Source organism: Chironomus tepperi, unplaced genomic scaffold (assembly GCF_022539635.2).
Source record: "Chironomus tepperi strain 1889 unplaced genomic scaffold, CSIRO-AGI_Ctep_v1 contig_16, whole genome shotgun sequence".
In the NCBI taxonomy this organism is placed as follows: domain Eukaryota; kingdom Metazoa; phylum Arthropoda; class Insecta; order Diptera; family Chironomidae; genus Chironomus; species Chironomus tepperi.
In genome coordinates, this window is record NW_027226138.1 from 1,671,244 (window position 1) to 1,683,584 (window position 12,341).

Sequence of the window (12,341 nt, forward strand, 5' to 3'; positions counted from 1 at the left end):
GTGCCAAATCATGTGGAAAAATGCGTTTTTACTCCATATTCCACAAGGACTTTATTACTACTTTTCTTACCATTCTCATCTCGTGTTTTGTAATAATGTTAGAGAAAGCAAAAAGGAAATCGATTTAAACTTTCCGATGGCAATAAAAGTGTATTTCGCACATTTGATAACAGCAATTTAAAGTTCACTGTTTTTTTTTTCATTCCTGACTAACTCTCCATTTTCACAATCAATTGGCTTACAGTGGCAGTGGAAAGGAAAGTATCTTGTTACCATTGAATGAGACAAATAATCAACAGCTAATTTAGAATTGAATGTTTTTATTGAACAATAAATTGAACATTTAATCGATAACGATAAAGAATTTCCTTTATGTAACTCTATCGAACAGGTTGGCATCAATAGACAATTTTCTTCTCCATTCTTAATGGGTAATTCATAGCTCTCGAAAGGTATCCAATTGAGGCTGTCGCATGGGAATAAAAAAAAAAGTTTTTAAGATTCTTTACTAATTGGATCGACAAAGTCATTTTGAATTTCTGAAATGTCTTCTTTTTAATTACATTTTTCAAGAATTTTTTCTCCGACGATCAACAGGAAATGTTGAAAAATTTAGTAGGTGAATTAAAAAAGTTTGTGCCAATTGACATTGTAATGTGATGCTTGTTGTGAAATTTTGCTTATGGGGGAAATTGCTTATGATGTTGGATATTATTATGGGGAACGGATCTAAGGTGGTGTCAAAGTTCAAATAAAATGAATTTTCGTTTATGAGGGATTTTTTTAGCAGAGATGAGGTTGGTAAGTACTTTTTTGAGTTGAAGGATAAAGAGGGATTGATGCTTTAAACAAACTTAATTCTCGGATTTCTCATGTATTGTAAAATCGATCGAGAGTCATTGTAAAATAATGAAAAAAATCTATAGACGTTGTTCTTGAGAAATAGGAATTTAGAACCCCGTTCCATGCCCTATTCTCTAGCCTTACTATCCCATGTGGACATCAAACCGTTAGAACTGATCACTAACCAGGCATTAACTTTCCTTTAACTAGTGATAGCGTATTTTTTGTCCACTCAGATAAATTAGGGACATCATTTATGAATGGTTCTTAAATTAGTTATCCCCAACAGCCACAAGGCACACTTTCAACTTACTCACTTTTATGAGTACATAAAACTGTGCTAACAAAGCGTGCTCATGATTAAAATCATTCAAATGAATAAAGAGCATTAGGGTATATAAATCTAATAGAGAATATTAGCTTTAAGCGACTAATTTTCATTGAAGAGGCAATAAATTCAAGTAGTTCCAAGGAGTGGACAGCAATGCGTAGTTGATTCTAAGTAAATGTCCTGTTGATGACTAGTTCTAATGTAGTTTTGTTCACTTGAGAGTACAATGCAGTCGCTAGTGCATAAAACACTGCATTGTAGTCAACAAGTGAGGATATCCTGACATTTACATGACTCTTGTGCCTATATTTCATGACAAATGTATCAACCATTTATGTAAAAGACTTGTTCCTAATTCTCAATGGACGTCACTTGCAAACAACACCTACTCAATTCCATTGTAATCACTTAACAATTCCTCAACAAATTGTGCATTTCTAAAATTCTCAAGAGATTTCTCGAACAAAAACCTTTAAACGTTACTGAAAGTATCAAGAAGAACTATTAAGAAGAAAAAAAAAGTGGTTTTGGCGCATACGCCTCGAGAAAGGTTTAATAAAATGATCATTTTAATGAAAACGAATTAGAAATGGAAGCAATTGTACTCAACAAGAGAAAAATTTGTACATTATACACCAAAAAAAAAAGTCATTCATAGTTATCACGTGATAAAATGTTTATACAAAAAATAGGGTTATAAGAGTCATTTGAAAAATTCTCAACGGTCGTGGCCATTAAAACATTTTATGAAACCATTTTCAAATTAATTGTAGCAGCCTTTCTCGCAGTAAAGCTATTAAAGGCTCACAAAGGAGAAACTTTATTGCTTGTTTTTATTGAAAAATTCTTCCCTTTTACTTCCTAATGAAAAAAAAAGTCTCACGAGAGAATAAAAAGAAAAGAAGTCGCAATTTTTTTTTAGAAACAACAATTTTTCTTGCCATACTGTCATCGGCAAACATCATTCTCAAAGGTTTATTCATTCATCTCCTCTCATCTCTTTATGCTTAAAGCCTTTATCACGTCAAATAATATAAAAAAATATAGAGTGAACGAGTCAAAACTTCACAAAGGATGACTTGATGTATGAAAAGGAAGGAAGGAAAAAAACGAGAGAAAAAAATCTTTCCTTTCTGTTTAAAGGTTTACGACCTAAGCATTTCCATTATTTTTTTTTTGCTCTCTTTTGAAATGATAAACTTACTTGGGAAAGAAAAATATAAGCTAAAGACTGTAATGGGAAATTTCAGGAATGTCATATGTTATGCGTTGCTTCTATATAAAATGTATCAACGTAATTCCTTTCCCGAGGGATGCATTACTTGAGCGATCAACTGTGTTTTTGTTTTTTGTTTTCGGGAAATGAAAATTTCGGTGCTTATTGATGGATAATGTTATTGACTCGTGAGGGGGTATTGTGGACTTGTGGGCTAGAAGCTATAATGACTGGAATGGTCCTTAATTGCTGTAGTGCCACACAACGACCATGGGTTGGAGTTTTGTCAGGTTAACAGGTACAGAAAGGGTGGCATGGTATAAAAAAGATGATTAAGGCTGTTGTGACTCTTACGTGGGATCGAATTCGACGAAACTCAACTCACACCCGAATCACGCTGGATTCTGACCATGCTTTCCAATTTCTCTACGCTGTGTGCACTCCGGGATGTCTAAAGACAGTCTTCTTATTGACATGAATTTATCCAAATTTAATAAATCACTCAAGATTATGAATTATTCCTTATATGAATTTATTCCAGGTATAACAACATAAACATATTTCCTGATATATTTACACATACAGCACTAACAGTCATGCGGTGTATTCATATCACATTTTTGGCACTGTGCTGTTTTGCATACTTTTGATATTCTAGCTTTTTATTGCTTTTTTTTGTCATAGTCAAAATTTTGTAAATGAATCTGATATCATCATGTCGTCTATCTGCCCCACCTATCACATATCACATTGATTATTTGACCCAATTGCACCAAAAAAAAAACAACAACCAGCATATGTCACCCGGGTACAATAAAAAGAATCATGATATTTACTTTTACAATATTTCACACTAGGAGCAAGAAAATATTTGATACTTTTTTTCTCGTATGTGCATATGTATCACATATATATGTGTTTTGTTTGTGAATAAATTTCATATTAACCATGAAGAATAGAAGCCGGGCATGAAATTGTCTAGAAATAAATTACATTTTTTTTACACCCGAAAAAAAGCATGAAAATATTTCGTTTCGATTGTGAATGAGAATATCACAATATTCAGTCATATCACACATCACATAATTTGTGTGTGATGTATAACTTTCATCCAACCACCAAAGCGAATAAGCATAAAGGGAGGCAGGCAGGCAAGGAAAGAAAAAAAACTTCTTTTTATGCTTCCAAACAATAAAATATATATTTTTGATATCTTACTCCATAAAATTTATTCATTCAGAAGAATTGTTTACTTTTTTCCCATTTGCCAAGCATGCCTTTAATAATAGTACCAAAAATAGCAAAGAAGTGTCTGTGTACACATCACATAGATCGTAAAAATATTCCGTTAGACCCTATGGGTTGCCTTCATATAAAACAAAAAATTTCTTCTGAGGTGTCGTATAATGAAGCATATGCTAAATAATAATCGTAATATATTCTTTATAATATTTACTATATAAGGTTTACAGACACGTAAGCACACTATGTTTAGTTTCAGTAATATTTTATCATATTTTATGTCATTTTTGTCTGCATTAAATAACTTCTAGTGTTCTCATTTGATTCTAATTATTAAAGGACTATGCTAAGGCATCTCTACAATCATAATACAGTATAATGACTATAAATTAATAAAGAATTTTTATTGGTATTAAAATCTCATCCCAAAAGGCATATTAGATTAATATCTCTATTATTTAATACTTGGAAGTAGATGTAATAATAAATCCTTTGTAGATATTTTCATGATATTATTTCTAAGAAGCAATTGCTTTAAGCCATACTTCCTTAAATTATTATGGCAATGACCTTTGAATAATAGTAAAAATTTACACGTGTTAAGGGTAATTTTGGAACGTTAATTTAAGGCAATCATATTAATGATAATGTATGATTAAGGATTTATGGTGCCGGTATTGATTAATAGCGAATCAGTTTAAGAAGAGGTGAATGAACTTCTGGAAAGCACATGGCATTAATATGACTAAAAATCGTTACTTCGGCTAACTTAACACTCTGCCCTGAGGTTGAATTTCATCGAATCTGGACAGAGCTCAGAGTGACGCTACCCTGAAGCGCTATTTTCTGGACAATCCACTCCGTGTGTCTTCTGAAATTAGACTAACTAGATCTAGCTTCAACAGAAATTGAGAATGTTGTCAATAAAATGGATAATATTTAATTACCGATAGTATAATCAAATTGTAACCGATTGGTTTAACGTGGTGCTGGCATAGGACCGGTTTCAAAAAATTTCGGCCTCAGGCCAAATTTGCTCAAGCCTTTCCTAGGACTACATCATTCATATTTTCTATGTTTTGTCAATAGTGTTCCTGAATGGACAAAAATCCTTTAGAACTGGACATTAACTTGCCTTTAACTAGTTATAACGTATTTTTAACCAATCTGAATTGTATTCTACAGTGACATGTCGTTCTGAACCTTCCCTAGCGCACCACAATAAACTCTTAAATCATCCAATTAATTACTTCCAAATTACTTCCTGATTTAAAACAACATAGATCAGCACTCTGCATGTCACCCCATTATTCAAAATTGATTTCTAGAAACTCAATAACTTTTTAAATAATTGCTGAAATGCATGAGGTTCATGCTCTCTATTCAGTTCAAGCAGATAATCCATTTCTCGTAAATATCGCACGCACCGAGTCTATCAATCTTTGTCAAATTAAGCAATAAAGAACTAACAAAAAGGTATTTCTTGTTCAGAATATTATTTGTCAACAAGTTTCTGTTGGAAGATACAATACGGAAGTTGTGTACACAACGACTTCAGAAATGTGACAATATGTTAATAATCAATGAATTTTGAATTAATAATGGATGTTTTGATGATTGATTGGCATTTCTTTGTACTGTATATTTACCTAATCATCTCCATGCCCTCCTTTTTTCAAAAAAATTGTATTGAATTAAAACCCATCAAATGCATGTATGTAGTCTATATGTGGTTGTGGTCAACTTTCAACAGCAATAGCCAATTATTTTCTATATAACTAATAAAGCTTGATTTAGTTGATTTAACACGTAATACCGGGATAACCAATCAGGGGATTTTCGAATTTAAATAATATCTATTGGAACTTTTACGTCAAACACAAAACATTTGCGATTAAAATAATTACTGTTTTTTTGTACATATGAAAAATGTTGATTTTTCCCACTCAGCATGAGTTAGGGATTACGATACATTTTCGAATTTAGGGAGATTATTAATAATATTGTGTGACATGTCAAATTTAATGAGATGTTAAATCAAGCTGACTCTCATAAAATTGAGAGATTAATTTAACTTGAGAATTTAACGAATTTTTGAATTTTGAAAATATAACAAACTTTTAAAAATTTAACGAACTTTAGGAATCTGAAAATTTAACGAATATTTGGAATTTGAAAATTGAACGAATATATGGAATTTGAAAATTTAACGATCATTTGTAATTTTAACGAACTTTTGGAACTTGAAAATTCAACGAACTTTTGAAATTTGAACTTTAAGAATTTGAAAATTTAACGGATTTTTCGAAATTGAAAATTTTAACGAACTTTTGGAAATAAGTTGAATAAATTAGAACTGAATTTATCACAACTTTACAAATAAAATCCTTTATCAATTCCTAAAATATCCACTAAATCATGCAATCTGTCAGTTCTATTCGTTTGCAGCCCCTACTGCTCATGCTGAACATGCGAAAATAAAAAAATATCTATTTTATATGCATTTGAAATATATTTCTGTTATATTTGGTTTTCACCATCAAAATTTGCTTTTTAAATATCATCGTTGGACATAGACATGCATATAAAGCTTTGTGCGGGTTAAGCTTTATATTTTATAATCAATGCAATATAAAAATAAATAAACAAAAAATCGATAAATTTCGTTAAGTATTTATATTGTGCAAAAATATTACGGATATAAAATATGTTTTTATAATTTTCAGAAATTGAATAATATTTGCATAGATTTCCATTATAACATGCAATGTGTCAGGGTTGTTTATTTCAAATAAAAAGTTATGAAATACCAGGAATAAAGTTGATATCAATAAAGGATAGACGATAGAGAGTTAGAAATAAAATTTTTGTTTGTTTCCGTGACAAGTGTTTTGGGTTAAAGCCTCTGGACACTTGTACATTATGTTATAACATGCAAATGTGGCTTTTTAACATGAATATAATACAATCAACGATTTGATGATGTTTTATGGTAAAAATCCAGCAACTCTGACGAGTTTTGGATTCAGAAACTTTCAATAACTTTTTCCTCCTATATTGTTCGATTTTTTACCATAATTGGTTCATGTACATGCTCATATATTGTACAATATATGAAAGGTATGCACTTCGATTTACAATTTCAATGGGGATACTAACGAGGAGACCGACTTTTACGCAAACAGACATATTCTACCATACACAATATTACAATACATCTTTGTTTTAGAAATGAATATGGTAGATGCAGAGCATGTCAGTAATCTCGGACAATGATCTATGTTACAGATTTTCATGTATCAAATTTAATGAATATTTGTTTTATTACAGAAAATTTAAAGAAATTTTAATTATTTTTCATGCCAATGACTAACATGAGCATATCCAAACGTTAGGCAATCAATTTTATACCTATGATGTCCGTTCATACATCCTGACGACATTGTAACTTATTGAATAATTCATGAACGATTTTAAATTTAATTTTTAAAATTGGGCATCTCATTTACACAGCAATGACATATAATATTGTAATTATTGTTAATTATAAATGAAATGAAAAATTTGAGCTATCGATGCCAATATTCCTGTAAATGTAAAACATCAACTGCAAATGTTAAAATGTCATTAAAAATATATTCATTATGTAATTTGGTTCAGTGAACGTCATCAAAGTCAAATGTCCATTACTAATGGTTAAAACTCTCTGTGATGTGGCTTAATTTATTCCTTGATGTGTCTATTAACCGTGCTGATACTTCATGGTGATATTGCAAAAACAAAAATTTGTCAGGTAATGCAATGTAGCAATACCTTAATAAATTTCAATGTATGGATATGCCAACGTCTTTCTCCCCAATTTATCTTTACATTCTTTTTTTGCCATGATTCACTCCGGGACGTCTCAACAACCCCTACTGTATGAAAGATGTCTTTAGTGATAACGGAAGTAAGAAAATCAAGGACAATTAGAGATAAAACAGGAATAATGAGGGTAAGAAAGATTGAAGCATATGTTAAGGAAATTTTCTTCATTTTTATTTAATTAAAGGTTCAGGGAACGGAGCTGAAGATGAGTTTATTACTTAATTTAAGAAATTTAGGTCTTGAGACCTTTCGTAGCTATTTTCAAGCTATTGTCATAAAACTAACATCAATGACATATTTTCTAAGTACAAGAATTCTTAAATTATGAAATTAGATGCCCTTAGTCAGAAGTTTCTGAGTTTTTATTAAATACTAGGGAATAACGTCGTCAATTGTGACGGACTGAAATGTATTCGATTTTTATATGAATTTATTTCAGTACAAAATCCGAGTCGAGTTTGAGCTCTAGATTCCCTAAAGTGGGAACCCTATGAGGATTATGGCGAGGAAAAAGGATCTAAGCTTATACCGGAATGACACACAAAATGACGTAATATAGCACAGTGGTGGCAACCCGTGTGCTGAGGCACATTAGTGTACCGCCAAATGTTATGGAAATGCTTGAACAGTGCGGTTTTTGTCGGAGGTTACCAACCAACACCGTGTGCCTTAACAAATAAAAGGTTGCCCACTACTGATAGATTAGTTCCAAGTAATAATCCATCCAATATTTACATCCGTTGTAACTGTGCAAATAAACGATTTGACAAAAAAAAGTGCCTAAAACATTTTATTTCCCATGACATTGCCCCCATCTCTCTATAGATATCGCTGTACCGGCATACCGCATTTTCATCACGTGGATGTCATGCGATCTTCATAAATACCAAAAATAACGTATGTTTATGATGTATACGATTTTTGTGGGATATCATTGTAAACATTTTTAAAACCGTAAATCAATTAATTTCCCGACTAATTTGAATTAAATTATTTTTCATTTCAGCTGCTTAATGGACATTAATATGCTCGAATTAAGAACTAAAAGGATACATAATATGCAAGTATTCTCAATTCGATTCACTGTTATTAACTTTAAGTATCAGACTAAGTAAAATTGTCAAAGGAAATTACTATGGACGGAAAAATTTTCATCGATTAATGTTTCACATGTTGTTGGTTCCTAGAGAGCTTCAACCTTTTTTTCTCGATATTTGTTGCTTCATCGATTTATACATTCTATATTATTATATGTAGACAAAAAAGTGAAAGAAAGTTTCGTGAAATATTAAAAGAACAATCACTGGATAGAAGAAAAACAATAACACATGTGGAAAACTTAGTAGTTTTTCATGAGAAGGTTAAATGCCAGGGGGCGAAATTCGTTGGATGAAGCGGTGATAGTTGGAATGGAGGCTTTGTAAACATTTTTTGGGAATCTAAACTTTGTGATGATTTAAAATTGTATCTAATTTTAGTTATGACCGTGTACAGTCGTTCAATTAGCCCAATGTTGTCCAAACTGCGTGCCGCGGCACATTAGAGCTATAAGCAATATGCGGTATGCGGTTTTGGTCTAGGCAAACCACTAAAGTGTTCCGAGACGCTAAAAAGTATGGACAACACTGAATTAGTCCAACAGTTTAGCAGTAGGGGAGGGGGTGGGGGTCATTCAATAAACGTCATCAGTAAACACTCTCACAGTACTTAATTTTAAATCCAAAAATTGATCCCATGTCTTTAAATAAATCAAGAAATTTTAACAAGTCATCATTTTATAGATATTCTTTTTAGACAGCACACAGTTCCCCCTACAATACCAAAACGCATTAATGCGTAAAAAATTGAATTTTATTTATTTATATTTCCATCACAAAAGAGATAAATCTCTATTTATAACTGAATACAAAAAAGAAGACCAAAAAACACACACAATATTTTGATAGTTTAATTAGTGATACCTGACTGGTCATAGTTGTGGCAAAAAATAGAAATTTATATGAACACTTTTCGAACCCAAAATTAGAATTGAAAAAATTTACCACTCGATTAAAATTTTGTGAACAATTGAAATTGAAAATGTCAATAACTTAGCTATGACCATATAATGCCTATTATGTGTAGGCGAAAAGCGATTTTTATTGTTGACATTACATAAAATTGAATTTATTTTGACTTACGATTTAATCATGACGACCATAATTTCACCGGAATGTAATAGTTTGGGTTATAATAAAAAAAATGTCCGAATGCGGAGGATTTTGTGTGCAAAGAAGTAGAAAAATCGATTCCGTTTGCGTTTAGGGGTATAATGAGAGGTAAAGATAGCCAAAAAAAAAAATATTTTCAGTGATTATTTTGACTTTTATAAATATTTGATGATACACTTTGTTCAATTATTCCTAATTATAATTGGAAGTAAAACAATGGACACTCACAATGGCCACATTTCATGTCACGGCTATTTGAATAAATAATAATGATTTTCATTATGACAAGTGTTCATTTCCTTTATCCTCTCTTATTACATAGTCGATTGACAGGTTAAGTAAGAATGATTGAGGTAAGTTTATATCATTTTTTTTTCTTTAAATAGAATTGAAGCCTCATCTCATTAATAATCGATGGCTGAATAATGCAATGAAAATGGAAAAGAAAATTGCATAAGCATTACAGTACGTACCTCACTTTCTATCTAAATATTCTTCCTTCGTTTTGAATATTGATGATGAACATCAGCTTTTCCTTATTTCAATAAAAATATATAAAATTTTCCACGTTTTTCCTATCTTCAATTTCTATTTGCTCTATTGATGCATTTCATGCAACGCTAAGCATTCAATTCGTTTAATGTACACTAAAATTTAAGTTTTTTTTTCTTCTCGTTTTGCTTTCTGTATATGTATATATTGACATGCGATTGAATAGCATAAAACACTCAATCACATTACATTCTGTTTGTTTTTTTTTTTCACGAAATTTTCCAATTTAAATTCTTCATTTTTCACATATATCCTTGCTTTATTCAATTTATTTTATTTTTTTTTTTTTCACTTTTTGGCTGCCTTCCTTCTAACTCTTTTCTCACGCTTGATAGGAATTTGATCACAAATCAATTGAATTATACAATTCACTAAACAGTAAAATGCCTCTTCCTTTTTATTTTGGCTTTTTAAATGTCAAATGTTTTTTTATTATTTTTTTTAAATTTACATATTTAACTGATTTTTCAGATTATTTTGACAAAAATTGATTTTTCGGCTTAATGCTTAATACGTGAAATTTTTTTTTTTCTTGCTTATTTAAGCACAAAATTTTTTTATTTGCTCCTATTCCACTCAGATACAAAAGCCTGTGTTTCCTTTGATTAGATATTTTTTTATAATGAAAGAAATAACAACAACCAAACTACTCGGCGGCAGTCACAGACGTCTACTGAAATATAACGTACACTTTTTTTCTGGTTGAAATCGTTTGTAAATACGAGTTGGAATCGGAAAGCAAATAGGGGTTTTGTGCATTCTTTCGGCTCATTTGGAGGGGAAACACATGAGGTTTGTTTTTGTATCTTTAAAATTAAATAATAGGATTAATGACTATTGACAGTCTTTATGCTTGATGCTATTTGCTTTTAAATTTAATAAACTTTAACAATTTTTACTGTTTTTCAAGATTCTATAATTAAATTACTTAAAATCGGGTGCATCCTTGTTGTAAACATTGAGAGTAAAATCTAGTCCAAATCCCCACTTTTTCAGTCATTTCCCCTAATGTTTTCAATGTTTATTGCTGAATGTTTATTTACTGTTTATGTTTCAATGTTTTCGTTGTTATTGTTTCAATGCTTTAAATTCTCTCACGAATGTTTTACAGCACTTACGCTCTTCAGCATCTTCAACATCCTCGAAAGATTTGTTCTCTTCATCATCATCTCCATCATCATCATCCAAATTTATCGCAATGACGTTAAACGCGTAAGAAAAGAGAAAAGAAAATTTCGACTAAAGGAAATTGCCATATAAAGATGCTTTAAAGATTTTTTCCATCCATTCATTGCAGATAACGAACGTATAAAAAGAAGACACACAAAAAAAAAGTTGGCGATAATTTATTTTATGATGGTGCACTTGAAGAAACACACACAATGAGCTGATAATGTCACATTGTATTGAAACAAATGCTGTATAATTTTCAATTGATCATCCCCTTACTTCCATTTCGCGTTTCCTCATCCTCACCGTTCAATCTCTTTTTCTGTTTTTTTTGCATTTTTATTTTTCTGCACGTAAAAATAAAGCCTCTGTGTAAATATTTAAATTAGATTAAATTCCTTCTTCTTTATTCCTTTTGTTGTCAGTCGAAAAATAGAGAAGGGCGCAGGGATTGAGCTCTATGAAAATTTTATGGAAAATACATAAAAATCTCTCTTAAGTAATGGTTAAGAGGAAATAAGTAATGAAAATTTAATGTACAAGACTTTCCATACCTTTGATATGCCAATTATGGATCAATTTGAAATGTAAAATTATATCCAATCCGCCAGTATAATTTTCAATAAATAAGAAACGATTTTTGCTATTTTTGCGCTTCCTTTGAAACGTGTTCATCAATAAAAATGTGTGATTATTTGCGTAACGAGACCGTGAAAATAAGAAATGATGGGTGAAAATTTCTTGCTCTTTTGTTGCTGTACTATATATATATATATGATGAGATTTACATGGAGTTCTCGCACGTATAGACTGTTTTAGAACGCATTTTGGTTGTTTTTTTGCTGAGTGCTCTGCTTACTGCTTACTGAGAATTCTCATCAAAATTTTAAGATTTCCTTTCAGTTTGTTT

At 30.9% G+C, this 12,341-nt stretch overlaps 1 protein-coding gene across 1 annotated transcript in view; it reads right to left on the minus strand.

The window, feature by feature from the left end:
* LOC139092684 (connectin-like) overlaps positions 1-10,910 on the minus strand; it is a 62,408-nt gene extending 51,498 nt beyond the window's left edge. Inside the window, exon 1 of the mRNA XM_070643200.1 lies at positions 10,183-10,910. The gene's annotated coding sequence lies outside the window, so the exon portion shown is untranslated. The remainder of the gene's footprint in view (positions 1-10,182) is intronic.
* Between the last annotated feature and the right edge of the window lie 1,431 nt (positions 10,911-12,341).